Below are 14,089 nucleotides of genomic sequence, written 5' to 3'. Positions count from 1 at the left end.
TTATCATATGGAATCATAATGTAAATATCTGATATGCAAGATATCTGATAGGGAGCCCCAGTGGGGTTCGCAACCCACAGGTTAGAACCACTGCTGTAATAGATCAAAGAACAAACTGAAGTATCTATCACATCCTCAATCATCTTGTGTGTTCTTCTACTAAAACTCACATTTCCCCAAAACTTGAACACTCTTTACTAGCACTGGGAGCACCTAGTGAGCAAAGGTAAGGATGGAAGAGGGACACAGGGACCAGAGGCCCCTGAGCTGGAACTAATCTGAAAGCCTCCTCCCTGAGGACCAGCTTTTGTGGTACTAGAAGGCACCATGCAAGCTTTCAAAGGTAGAAAAGAAGCAGTAGCCCTTTTTCCCACTCTGATGCTTATGAATCACAGCAGCAACCACCAGGGTGCAGTAACCCTAAGGATGCAGTACTAGTGCTGGTACCCACACCTCGGTGGTAACCAACAACTCTTTAACTGGACTTCACACCTGCTCAACAAGAGGGAAATGATGCACTAAGTGATACTGGAAACCTAGCCAACTACCCAGGGCTAGTGAAGGCATGGATCTTGAAGGAGAGCAGCCACTTTATTAGACCAACATTATCCCAAACTACATTTCTAAATATTTATCCTTATTCCCACAAACATTGTGTTGTCCTCATCCCCTCGACCCCTCATCAAGGAAACTTCTGTTTGCAAGAGAAGGAGACCATTGAAGAAAACCACAACCAATCAAAATACAGCACCATGGAGCCCAGTCCCAATGGATACAGCGTAACTCCTGCACCATAGGCTCAGGTATCATGGCAGATGAGAGGATGGAAAGATAGTAAGAGACAGAGAAACATGAAATTTGCTCTCAGATTGTGCCTTCTAGAAGTGTCAAAAGCTATGCCCATAATGCCTCAACAACATGAGTGACTTTCATTTACACCACTTACCTATTTGCACAGTCTGTCTGGATGCCAATAATGAGAATGTCATTTAAATAGGTCTGTAGACCACACTAGTCTGCAGCAAATGTGTTGCCATCTTTGTGGAATACAGAAATTGAAAGGAAATGCATAAAAAACTAAATGTGTTTCAGTACATTGAAATTGAAGAAAATATCTAAGCAGTTGTTTTGGGGGGGTTGTTTTGTTTTGTTTTGTTTTACAAAACAGGAATAGGCTGCAAGTATCTAAAGAACAAAATCCAAATGGCCTTTTACAGATGCTTTGAGAACCACAGTAGTGATTCAGGCAAACAGTGATGAGTCTTTAGCCAAAAGGGATGGGCCAGGCCTAAATAGACAGTTGTATTACTGTCCTGGGATCACAAAGAACACTGAGAGAGATCTGAGCAATCAGTATAAGGAAGTAGGTGTGCCCAGGGAGACCTGTCTCTAGTTGCCTACCCGAGACCTGAAGTTACCACACTCTGGAAAGTGACAGCTAACAGGAGTATCTAGTTTATGAGAATAATAGTCTACAGGGCATACTGTAGAGTTCAGACACTGGAGAGAGGAAACCTTGGCTTTAAATTCTGATTTACCACTGGATGGTCTTAGACACTTTGCTCTCTCTACATTTAAGATACATTAATTTCAAAGCCAGGACGCAGCCTCCACCTTCTAAGGTTAATAAACACAGTAGTAGTTCATGCCTCTTTCTGTGAAGTAGACAAGTCACAGCAAGCATGGTCACACAGCTATTCAGTTCTGAAGCAAACAGTGGGGACAAAGCCAGGACTGGATGTCACTTTGTTGTTGTTGTTTTTTTCCCATAGTAACTCTCAGAAACAGGAACAGAAACGCCACATCCCTGACGAGGAGAAGAAGGAGTAACGTCTGTAGGAAGTCTCCCTCGTGAGCTGCAGGTGAAGGCAGTATTGAGCCAGCCATCTGCTCCCCAGTGGAAACAGTTCATCCAAGAAGTCATGGAAGCAGTAAGAGGAAAACAGGCACCCTGCTTTTGGCAGTCTGCCTCATATGCTGAGTATACCAAAATTGAGGCCAGAATTCAGCACCAGGGTAAAGAAACTGGGGGAATCTAACTTCCATGGTATCTGCTTAAAAGTAAGATGCCCCCGTGCTGCTAATCCCTTCATCCTTCCCCAACATCTCCCTTCCCATCACCTTGACTTCCTCAGGGATTTAGCGCCAAGGTTCAGCCAATCCGACTTGGATGTGGTCATTTTATTTCTTTTTCCTTTGCATTGTTTTTTTTTTCCAGGGGGGCAGGGTTTTCTTGTGTAGCCTTGGCTGTCCTGGGCTCCCTAAGGCTGGATTCAAACTCACAGAGATCCTCCTTCCTCTGCCTCTCTGAGTCCCAGCTGGATGTGGTCATTTTCAATGACCCTTTTTCCTCTCCACTGCTGGTCTTAATATTTAAATCTTCATGGTCTATTGTGCTAACATACACAGGAATCAGTAAGTTTACTACTTACTACCAAATCTCTCTTTCTATTTGGCTTCTTATCTGCCTTCAACATATCTTTATAATCATTAGTATTATGCCTCGTTTGTAAACAGAGAAAGAAACCAAATGGGAGAAACTTCTGAAGATGTTAACTTTTCAAATTAAAAGGACACATTGTGAAGCCTGTGTAACTCCATTTCTGAAAAGGAACTCCATTTTTAGCGAATGTGGAGTCTAACTAACTCTATTCTGTTAAAGAGCTACCAGACTCCATTGTATCACAAAAGACCTCTAACTCTTGCCCAGAAAAAATTCCTTGGATGAGGTCAAGCTGAGAGCCAAGGTTTATGTTCTAAGGGGAAAAACTTGTATATACCTCCAGGTCTGAGTAAAACTCCCTAACCAGATTACTCCAATCAACTTACATTCCTTAGGCCCTCACCTAGCAATAGCCAATCAGATTGCTGTGGGAAAGCACACAGAGTCTAAATAGACTTTCTGTTGGTCAAACTGACTGCAAATGGTATAGCACATAGCAGTAGCCAATAAGGGACAGACATATCTATCTATTCAAATGTCATCAAAACTGTGAAACCCATTTCTTTGTCTAAAACCTATTTTAAAAACTACACATTTTCTAAGCTGGGGGCTCTCATTCCCAATCCTCTGCATCTGTGAGGGAGGGAGTGCCTGCCTGGGCTTGAATAAACAATCCTCTATGTACTTGCATTGGAAGTGGCTCCTGAGTGGTCTTTGGGGATCTCGAGATCTGGGGATAATAACATCAAGAAAAAGAAAAGGCAGATGGAGTAAAGGAATTCACACACACACACACACACACACACACACACACACACACACACTTACAAAATCAAAGTGGCAGGTGGCATTTTAGTCTGTTTTCACTCAAAATTAAAATATAAGGTCTACAGGTAGTGAGAGACATCTTCTGAATTATGGATGAGTGCTTACAAGTTGGGGTCCCTTATCTAAATGCCTGGGAACAGAAGTGTTTTCACTTTCTAGGGTTGTCAGAATCAGTAATACTTGTATAGATTTTATAGCATTCTTAATCAGAAAACCAGAAATCCAAAATGCATTTGAAAATGTTGGCCATCGTTTGAACATTTTAAAATGTACTGATGCCGAGGCAGGCACGGTGGTGCCGCCTACAGTCCCAGCATATAGGAGACTAGGGCAGACGAGATCATGAGTTAGAGACCAACCTAGGCTTTACAGGAAGATCCTGACTCAGAAAAAGAAAAAGTTTCAGATTTTGGATTTACAGATTAGAAAATGCTCTGCCCATAATCTCATTATTATGTTATTTTAGTTTAGTGTTTCAACTTTACAGAGATATTGAGGGTGTTAATATATCTCTTAGAAAACAGATATTTACCTGAAATTGTGAAACCTTACATATCATAAACTTTGAATTCTGATGCTTCTACTGAATTTAAATCAAATTAAACATGATACTCATTACAGGAAATATATTTTGTGACAGAGTCTGGGCAGAGGTAGGCAGTCATTACACAAAAGGAAGAAGCAGTTGGCAACTTACTGTTGGTTCAAATCAGAAATGGACTAATTATGCTCCCAGGTCTTCAAGAATGGATAAAGAAACTCCTGAGACAGGTTACTACTACCAAGGAATAAATAGATCACTCAGAAAACCTCGACCGTGCAGCATGGTGTTAGTAGGAGCACAGACTACATCAGGGCTGGAACAAGTGCCTGTTCATGGGAAGGAAGCTGCAGGATGAAAAGCGCCCTCTGTAAACATCCTAGAAGAGGTCTGATTTAATTTTGTTCATGTATTTATTTATCCAGGAGGACCTTGGGTGGAACGTTCCTCCAACACTTCCTGTTGGCCTAATTCTAAGTGCTGAGAATAAAGAGCACCAGCCCACTTATAGGGGTTATGAGCCCCAGTTGGAAACACAACAGGGAAGCTGTGTTAATAGCACAAGGCTCGCCTATAGTCCAAGGCACTGTGCAATCTTTTTGAGGCGTCAATGGTATCCAGTGAAAAGAGACTGAAATCAGAGCTCTTTAAATTTTCTTACTAGTCAAGTAACAAAATTTCTTTTCTGGAAATAAATTTTCATAGACATTATTTTTCTAAGAGCCTATTTTCTTTTTATTAAAGTGAATCATGTGAAACATGGCATTTTCTAGAACCTGTGGAATGGTAAATTCCAGTACAGTGGGGAAAGGTGCAGATGAAATCACTTTGTTCTTTGCCTTGGAAAATGCCACCTTGTTCTAACTCATCATCTTTAAATTTTTTCTCTTAAGGAAGAAAAAATCCACAGAGGACAGTCATCTCTGCTCAGGACAGCAAGGACACATTATTTGCCTTTGTACCTTTTTCCATATTAGGATCCTCTAAGGCACCTCAGGGAAATAGGCTGCTCCAAAGTGGTGAAGGGTGGCTTAGCAGATAGGACACATTGTCTTCTAAGGTTTTCCTAAGACAACTAAGTGTCAAAGTCCATAGCAGGCTCTCTAAAGTCAGGGGCGACTTTACACAGGTGGTTCGCAGGCCAATGCTTGAGAGAGGAAGCCATGCAAATGAACTCCATTAGGCAAGCTTCTCCTGATGCCAGTGTGACCTTAGGAAAAAGCATGTTCTTTATCTGAGGGTCATCATCTCTCCTCTGATGAGATGATACTCACGTGTGCCTCAGCTGTCAGGTGGAGATGTGCATGTGATATATTGCTGAGGTCTTTGTTGATCCAAAATAGTAGAGTGAAGCCCCATTTATACCCTTTAACTAAGCTGAGAAGAGCCTCAGAAGGCTGAGAAGAGAACACCTGGAAGAGTAGGATCCAGCTATGAAAAGGAAGGTGTTCGGTGGCTACTCAGCTTTCTGCTACTGCCCTGTTATGCAGGCCCAGCTGAGACAGCTGGTTTCAGTCCATGAGTGATTAGCTCCGTTGACTTGTGCCGTTGATGATGCAGTACATCATGGCAACAGCATTTAGAGAAAAGCACGTAGTCATCTCAAGGCTGGATGCGGAAGAGAGGGAGAGAAAAGGGCGTGGCTCCAGCTTACACACTAATTGACAAATCGAGCTTCTGGTAAAAAAAAAAATAGAATAGTGTATATACTATTGCACTACTTGCAAATTGCTCTTGTGAAGCTTTGGGGGGCAGGGTGATCTAGAGCCAGGCACTCTAAAGGATAAAAAAGCAGGATAGAGCGTCTGCATCCAAATATTCCACACCACACTTGTCCTCTCCTGGTCCTTTTTCAATGCAGATAATGGTGTCACTCACCTGACATCAACTGACATTTATTGACTGTCTGCTTTTAAAATTCAAATACTACGGTGAGTTCTATTCAAATAAGGTAAGAAGACAGATGTTTGCCTGCAACCCTGGATCCAGTGAACCTCTTTCCATCAAGTGATTGACTATCACAACCACACACTCAAATGATGAGGCCTGGTGTGGTGGGCAGCCTGGGATGCCAGGGCTCAAGAAGGTAGGGCAAGAAGGTCACACATTTAAAGCCAGCTGAAGCTACATGGCAAAACCTTGCAAATATGAAAGGAGGAGGAAGTGAGGAGCAAAAAGGAGAAAAGAGCAGGGAGGGAGGAAGAGAGAAAAGGGAGAGGAGAAAGAAGAGCCAGTTTCTCATATACTTAAGACTGTGCATCCTAGTAGTTAGAGCATGAGCTTCTGGCGTTAGACTGAGTCTGTGCCTACCGCTTGTTTGCTATGAGTTGTGGGAACGCATTTCAGTCCACCTGTGCCTCTGTCTCCTCAATATAAAATCGAGGCTCTGTGAAGTAGCAACCCTCAGAAGATTTCTTTCTGTGAGGGTGCCATGAACTGAGTGTCTAGAACGCTTGCCAAATGTTGAGTGGTCAAAAATAATAACTAAATGTCATCAGTATCATTCCACTGGTGATATCATAGAGTCATAATGGCTCAGAGTCCTGCCTGAGGTCAGGCAAGCGGTCAGCAACCACGCCAGAACCCAGATCTTTGCCATGATGTCACTGACAGAAGACACAAGAGCTCTAACATGACCCTTCACTTAAATGCATGTCATAGGTCATATTTTACAATTACCTCAGTAATTGTACATTTTAAACTTCTAAATATTAACACATGGATAGGTAATTTTTTAAGATTTATTTATTTATTATGTATACGATATTCTTCCTGCACTCCAGAAAAGGGCACAAGATCTCATTATAGAAAGTTAGGAGCCACCATGTGGTTACTGCAAATTGAACTCAGGACCTCTGGAAGAGTAGCCAGTGCTCTTAGCCTCTGAGCCATCTCTTCAGCCCTGTTGAAGATCCATTCTGCACACACTGGGTCTATTATGAGAACAGGACAGGGCTCTATCAATCACACTCCTGTCAAAGACATCCAAAGGACTTTGTTAATGAAAAATGATGTGCCAGGGTTCCGGAACCACTAGAACAGAGCTGGAAGACATCCCTGCTGATGTTCACATTGCTAGGTCCTACTGAGCCATCCAGCCCAGCCCACCCCAGCTGCAGGAGGAAAACATGCTGGACAAGCTGTGGAGACCCCAGAAATAACTCGTTTCACATAGCCTCCACGTGGCCACTGGGGTCAGTTCAGCTGAGCACCCCCATACCAATGTACTTCACACATCTTCACCGGCTGACAGTCCAACTCCTCTCATGGTGCTTGCACTCTCATCAGAAAGCTTAACACACACACACGCACACACACACACACACACACACACACACACACACACACACACACACTTCTCATAGATTTTTTTTTTAACGCTCCCAGAATAGCTCCCCACTTTGTAGACATTCTACCTCTGCCATGCTTCCTTTTGCTCCTCGATGCTGTCTCTGCTCTATGACCCCTTAGCATCACCACTCCAAAGCAAACTGACAAAAGTCCTTCCCAGAAATGGTAACCTTTCCGTGAAACCAGTCTACATCCCGACAGTCTTCTCTGTCATCTGCACTCCAGAACCTTCTATATCTAAGTCCTCAACCACTTCTTTGCTGTCCATTTGGGATGCTTTCTCTTTTAAAAACCTCACATCAGGCCAGTGTTCAGAACTGGATGAAGAAAGCCTAGTTTCTAGAGAGGTAGGAATGCAACTGACGCCATCGACGCACAGAAGCTGGGAAAGAAGGCGACAAAGAATGGAAACATAGCAAAGAAATTCTATATGCCAGGCTGGCATAACAATGGATGTGCTTTGCCTCAGGCCTCCAGACATCATCAGTATGTACGTTTATTTACATACTGGGAGTAAATTGGGGAACAGGTGGGAATGAGTGTTTTTATCCAGGATCATCCTGCGAAGCTGTGAAATGATCTTGGTGAGCTTTATTGTCTTACTTGCAATAGTGAACTCTTATTGCCTCTTTGCAATAATGTCCTTCTAACCTTGCATCCCTAAACCCACTTTCATTGCTGTACCTTTGTGGACCGAAACATGCTCTAAAAATAATAATTTTTGTGCCAAATTCCCCACCCACTTTAAGAGACAGAAATTAACTATCTATTTGAGTCAAGTCTCTCCCCAACAGTAAACAGCATGCAACCTAACTTTGAGCTTCAAAACATTACTCAGACCGAGGAAGTCATAGATGTTTCCGAAGGAATGGGCATGGAGCCACCTGTAGCTCAGCATTTTCCACCACCTCATTTCTAAATCCTGACATATAAAGTACAGCTATCAGTACGCACCTATGTATAATAACCACTGTGGGTGTTATTTTTTTATAGAATTACAGGTTAATGTGTAATTAGAGCATCACAGGCTCTATGGTCTATCACATATTTAATTACTCAAACTTAAGTAAAAGAGCCAATAAGTTCTTTATATGACTCAAGTTTTAAATAATTAGTCAAAAGTTGTATTAACTCTGAATACACACCAGAACGTTTTCTCAGTCTTCCATGAAAATGGGGAGTGGAGGAAAGCTACAGTTTGTAAATACACCGTGTTCTACAGGAACCAGAGGAGGAAGAGGAAGAATTTAACTTTGGGATGAAGGGTTACAACAAAACACCAGCCAAAATTTTGTCCCCAAGAAATCTTATGCTAACACAACCCCTTCATAAATTTTAAATAGCAAACCAAAAATTGTTCACAAAATAGAAGAGAAAGAGGCCCCGCTGTCCCTACAGTCTTTCCCAGCAGGGGATAGTTTTCTCCCCTTAACAAACAGAGGTCTGGCAAGATGGGCAAAGGAGCAGGCTAGAAAGCTCAGCAGGACGAAGATGTTACCCCAGAGCTTCAGAACTTACCCAGCTTGGTCTGGTTACTCAGGACCTGACTTTCCCCACCTTGCCAGTTAGGATCAGACAGCGGCTGGGCTTTTGTTGCTGTTTCTGTTCTTTTGATCGCAAAGCCCCATAAAAATTAAACTGTGTTGAACGTGCTGTGGCCGCGCCTCGCATGGGGTGGGATGGGATTCAAGCTTGGGTTGCTGATTGCTTCTTGGGAAAAATAAATAAGAAGTAAGTGGCTAGCAGGAGGCAACGTGGGGGACGTGCCTTGTGGATGGCAGGCCTGGAGGGGGCCCACAGACTTTCTCAGCACAGCTGTCCAGATGTGCTTCAACTGGTTTCTCAGCGGGGAACTGGCTTGGGCTGTGGTTGGCCGCCAAGCCTCCTCCCTCGTCGCCGATTGGTGGAATAGCCCGCCACTCCTGCGGGCTCAGTCTGCCTCCGCCCACTGGGCCACTTGCATCCTAGAAAGGAACCCAGCTGGGCGCGCTGTGCAGTCGCTGATGTGGCACTGCGTGGCAGCGGTAGCGGGGTCTCAGGAGGGGCAGAAGAGGGGTCGCTAGAACTAGGAGCTTGCCCCTGCCCTCGCCTCTTTGACGGCAGGCCTTGTAAAGAGCTAGTTTGTTTAAACAAGGTGGTCGCTATCATTTCGGGTAAGGCGCAAGGTCAGCAGCTTAAGCTGCGGGCATTTCCAAATGAAAGGGGCTGGAGACTTGAGCTACCCACGCCTCCAATAGGGCGGTCCAGCCCCGCCTCGGGACTTAACTCGGCACACTTTCGGGGGCGCGACGGGGTATGTGTGTGTGACTGTATTCTATTGAAGGAATAATGAACCTTTTACTGAACTCTTAATCAGAAATGAGGTCGTTTCTGTGCAGAAGCCCCGGGTGGGGTGTTTGAAAGAATGCTTGAGGTCTCTTTACTGGTGAGGGGGGTTAGGACCTGGGAAGAAATTCCTGAACTTTTGTTTTGTTCTGTGAGAACTGTTGAATTGCACCAAGTGTATTCTGATTCCGTATGAAGTCATTTGTGTCTTGTGTTCAGCTTTGTGAATCGTTTGGGATCGTGCATCTTCTGTAATGGAAAGCTGCTTCACAATGGACTGATCATCAAAATTAATTAACTTTTCATAAATTACCATCAAATTTATTGAGTACTATGGTAGGCTCCCCAAAAAAGAAAAAAAAAAAAAAAAAGGATTCCTTCTGCATGCAGGAACGTAAGGCTATACATAACCAACTCTCTTGGACTTCCATAAGCCAACGGGAAGAAATTCTGAAAGGCTGACAGAAGGAGGTAGCCCCACTAGAAACCTCAGCCTTCAGGGGGCCACATCGAGGTGAGGTTTTACTTTTGGCCCATTATCTCAGACTTGAAGCGGCAAGTTTCAGTCTGGATCAGGACATGTATTAAAGCCCGAGAAAGTGGAACCATTAAAGTCAAGGCCCGGGAGAAAGAAGTTAGGCCATTGCAGAGCGTGATCATGAAGGACATATTGGGCCCCAGTCGTCTCTGGTTTCTCTTTTTCCTTACTAGGCACAAACAGACTTTCTCTACCCGGTGTTTCAGCTATGATGCTGTGCTTCATCATAGGCCCAAAAGATTTCAGTCTTGGGCTGAAATCTCAGAAACTATAAGCCAAATAAACTTTTCTTGCTTTTAAGTTGTGTATTGTGTCATGGGGAAGGGAAAGCTGACTACAGAGTAAGTAACTGAAATGCAAACAGGTATAGAAACGTACATGGATGGTGGGTGCCATAGTAACCTGCTCTTTGATTCTTCAATAGCCTGGGATGAGGGAATGGAATGTCTAGGTGGGGGGTGGGGGGGGGGGGAGACTGCTTTTATACTTCATTTAACAGCCACTCCACTCAAGCCAAAAACCAGTACAAACTGGCTCACTCACTTCAGCAAAGGCCCATTTGCTCTTACTAGTCAACGACAAGGTTAAGCAGTTTTGTCCTTGACAAAACAATAGCGAATATGATGCAGCAATATATTTAAAAAGTTACACAGAAGAACCAAGTGGAACTTTCCTCAGGAATGCAACTCTTGTTCAGCACCTTAAAAAAAAAATCTATCAGTCTAATCCATGTTACCATAGCCTTTTAAAAAAGTCATAAAGTATCAACGGGTGTAGACAAACACTTAGCAAAATTCAGCGCCGTAAATATTCCAGAGAAACAGGAATAAAGGAGGACTTTCAAACTTTGATGGCATGTACAAAAAAAAAAAAAAAGATCTTCGTACTTAATGAGAAAGACAAGATAGTTTTGACACACGCTTTATAATTACATTTAAGCAACACTTTTTCAGTGACAAAGTTGTGAAAGAGAAAGCAGAAGAGTGGTGTGCGCGCAGGTTTAAGTGAGTAAAGGGTGGGGTACAGCTATAAAAGGGAGGCATAAGGAATGTTTGTGGTAATGGAACATTGGTAATGGAACATTGAGTCACTTGCCGTGCTCGGAGGTAGCATGGTATGTCACATTAAGCTGGAGGAGCCTGGGGAATGGATCCATGTCATCTCTTTTGTTCCTCCCAGCTACCTGTGCATCTGCAACTACCTCAAAATAAAAGGATTAACTAAAAAAAAAGTTCTGAATTTCTTCTTCATCTCCTCTTAAACCACATTTCCCTGTACAGCAGTTTGGTTCCCGTTAATGAAGCCGTCTCCATCTTTTTGCTGCTCCTGTGTGACATCCTGGATAAAAGACTCTGAGGATTATTTAAAAGAAAATAAAGGCAAGTTTGGGTTTCCTCCCTCATCACCATGAAGCATGTTGTTCATTATTCCTTTAATGAACCAGCACCAGGCCAACTGGATGGTTCACTCTCTAGTGTGTAGTCTGACTTGCTAAATTGACACGGTCCTAGATGGTAAGGCTAATGAGCACTTGGCTGAGTCCTCCTCTCACAGGAGGCTCTATACCCCAGCTTTTTTGCACGGTACTTGTCCTTTTTGTGTCTGACCCTCTTGAGAAAGAAGCTTCATGTGAATGAAGAATAAATAGAAAATAGATGAGGCTATGGACACACTGACTTTGCAGTGGTAAAAGTAGGCCAGAAACTGTCATGAACATAAGCAACAACTTAGACTTTGAGACAAGAAGAAGAGGAGGAGGAAGAGGAGGAGGACGAGGACGAGGACGAGGAGGCATTAATGCTATTTTTTCTCTCAAAATTGTCCTGAAACTTCCCTATCCAATAACAATGCCTTGATGCTGCTCTCTTAAATTGCTGTAAGCATCTTTCACTCTGCTTATCTCACCAGTACCCATTACAATTTAATAGCCACTCCCTGTAACACTGCCAAGTCCATTTAAAATAACAAACAGCAGAGGATGACGGATACCTCCCATAGAAGAAATAAATTAACGTCTTTGGGTGTCTTCTTCACACTGGTCAGGCACACTTTGATATCAACAACGCCATTCAGCTAGTGACATGGACAAGTGGTGCAAACTGGACCAGCTACTCTAAAACCATTTTCATCCAAACAAGAACTAGCCTTAGTCATTGTAACATAATTGGAACCCGAATTCTCACCAATTAGTGAGCCAGTAGGCCACACTGGAAACACCGGCATAGGTACCTCCACCCACTCTCTGCTGATACAAGTTCCTCCGAGGACTCCAGTAATTTTCAGCAACACTGGTGATTCTAGGAATACCCTGCAGATCCCCAATGCTGTGTATCTTAACCAGAGCCAGGTACTAGCTTCTTTTTCTCCCTAAAAATATAGTGATCTTCATCTTAAAGGTGATTATAAGAGGCCTATAAGGGTTTTTTTAAAACAAACATAACCAAGTAATTTTGATTATCTGAGATGGCTGGAGAGAGACAGTAAAGGCACTTGATGTTAAGCCTGATGACACGGCGCCTACATGGTGGAACATGGGAACTAACTCCCAGAAGTTGTCCTCTGATCTCCACATGTACAACTTGGCATGTGAAAACACCCACACTAAATAAACAAACAAATAAAACAAAAATTTTAGAGATGAGGGTGTCCCTTGGTTATTTACAGGAGCTTTCCAGGGCGTTAAGTGATACATTACTGATGGACATCCTACAGTAGGAATTACTCAGCTAGAAAAATTGTATAACCACATCACCTTGGGCTTTCAAGTCATTCCGGTTCACTTCAGTTTATTGGCATGGGTGACTGTGAATGATGCACTTAGCCCTTACCACCCATGGTACTCTGTGTAGTCACTAGCCCATCCTGTTGAATCTGCACAAATGTTGTGTACCAAGTGAAAGGCAGGGGAGGGCTTTATAAGGTAGACTCTAACAGCTTATGACGTGTATGTACCTGGTTTGATCCTGCAGATGCTTGCAGTGCTGTTGATGTAGCTATTTCAGGGAAGCGGGGTAGATTTCGTTCCCCACCTCCATCGGTTGCATTAGTCACCTTGGCTGATGACAAAACACACTCAGGAAATGCGCTCCTAGTTAGCGATGGGGTAGAAGTAAGGGGTGGATGCTGTTAGGAGACAAGTTTTCTCCGTAGATGTCCCAATAGCAGTAGCACTGGGAGCTCTTTTTCAAACATCTTCCCAAGAGTATTTGTGCAACCTAGAAAGATACTTCCTTCTGATGGAAATAACCATTCATTTAATAACAAAGATAATGTCGCATTCCAGTGAAAACTGTGAATGTTTTTTCTATACTATGGCTTTGTAGGGTTGGAAAGCCGCTATTTAAAAAAAATGTCCATTCATCCCCTGATATTCACTGCATATCCTGTAGGGGTTGGGATCCTGGGAATGTGTGCAAATACTGATGCTCTATCTACCAGCTTCACTGTAAATAAAGAACCATCCTTCATCTCTGACTCCAGAGTATCCATGAGGCTGCTGAAGACTCACTTAAGTGAAGCACGGAATCTCAGGATTTTCTCCAAGACTTCCTGGCTATCGGCATAGATGCATCCTGACCACAACCCTGTTGTTGCTGCTCTAGGTTTTTGCTTCCATCTGCTATCATTTTTGTTTTTCATGATCTAGGATTTTAAATATTCTAGGCCATTTGCTTTGTGTAGTATCTCTCAACTGGGATTTTCTTCAGATGCTTATGATTTGTGCATTTTTGACAGCAATACCACAACAATGATGTTACGTTTCTTTCAATGTGTCTTCTCATTTATCAATCCCATTACTTATTCTTTTTTTATCCCTTGGTAAGATGTTGTCTACCAGGCTTTTTACTATGAAGTAAATTGTACACATTGCATAACCATATATTAGCTATGCATATTCATACTTTTTAAATTATAAATATTTTATAAAATATTTACAAACTATATCTACATTTGTGAATTGGTTGTTTACTATAAGGTAATTTTTTCTTCTTCCCAAATGATTTGTTTATTTATTTCTATTATCTATATGAAATCCTAGATTCTCATTTTAATGAATAACACT

At 42.7% G+C, this 14,089-nt stretch overlaps 1 protein-coding gene across 1 annotated transcript in view; it reads right to left on the bottom strand.

Moving 5' to 3' along the window:
- The window catches only part of TMEM45A (transmembrane protein 45A), a 69,259-nt gene extending 60,249 nt beyond the window's left edge, over positions 1-9,010 (bottom strand). The window contains exon 1 of the mRNA XM_084801266.1: positions 8,682-9,010. The gene's annotated coding sequence lies outside the window, so the exon portion shown is untranslated. The remainder of the gene's footprint in view (positions 1-8,681) is intronic.
- Between the last annotated feature and the right edge of the window lie 5,079 nt (positions 9,011-14,089).

The sequence above is a fragment of the Acomys minous genome, assembly GCF_964271855.1.
Source record: "Acomys minous genome assembly, chromosome: 11".
Taxonomy (NCBI): domain Eukaryota; kingdom Metazoa; phylum Chordata; class Mammalia; order Rodentia; family Muridae; genus Acomys; species Acomys minous.
The sequence above is the reverse complement of the archived record's forward strand: the minus strand, read 5'-3'. Positions and strand labels throughout refer to the sequence as shown.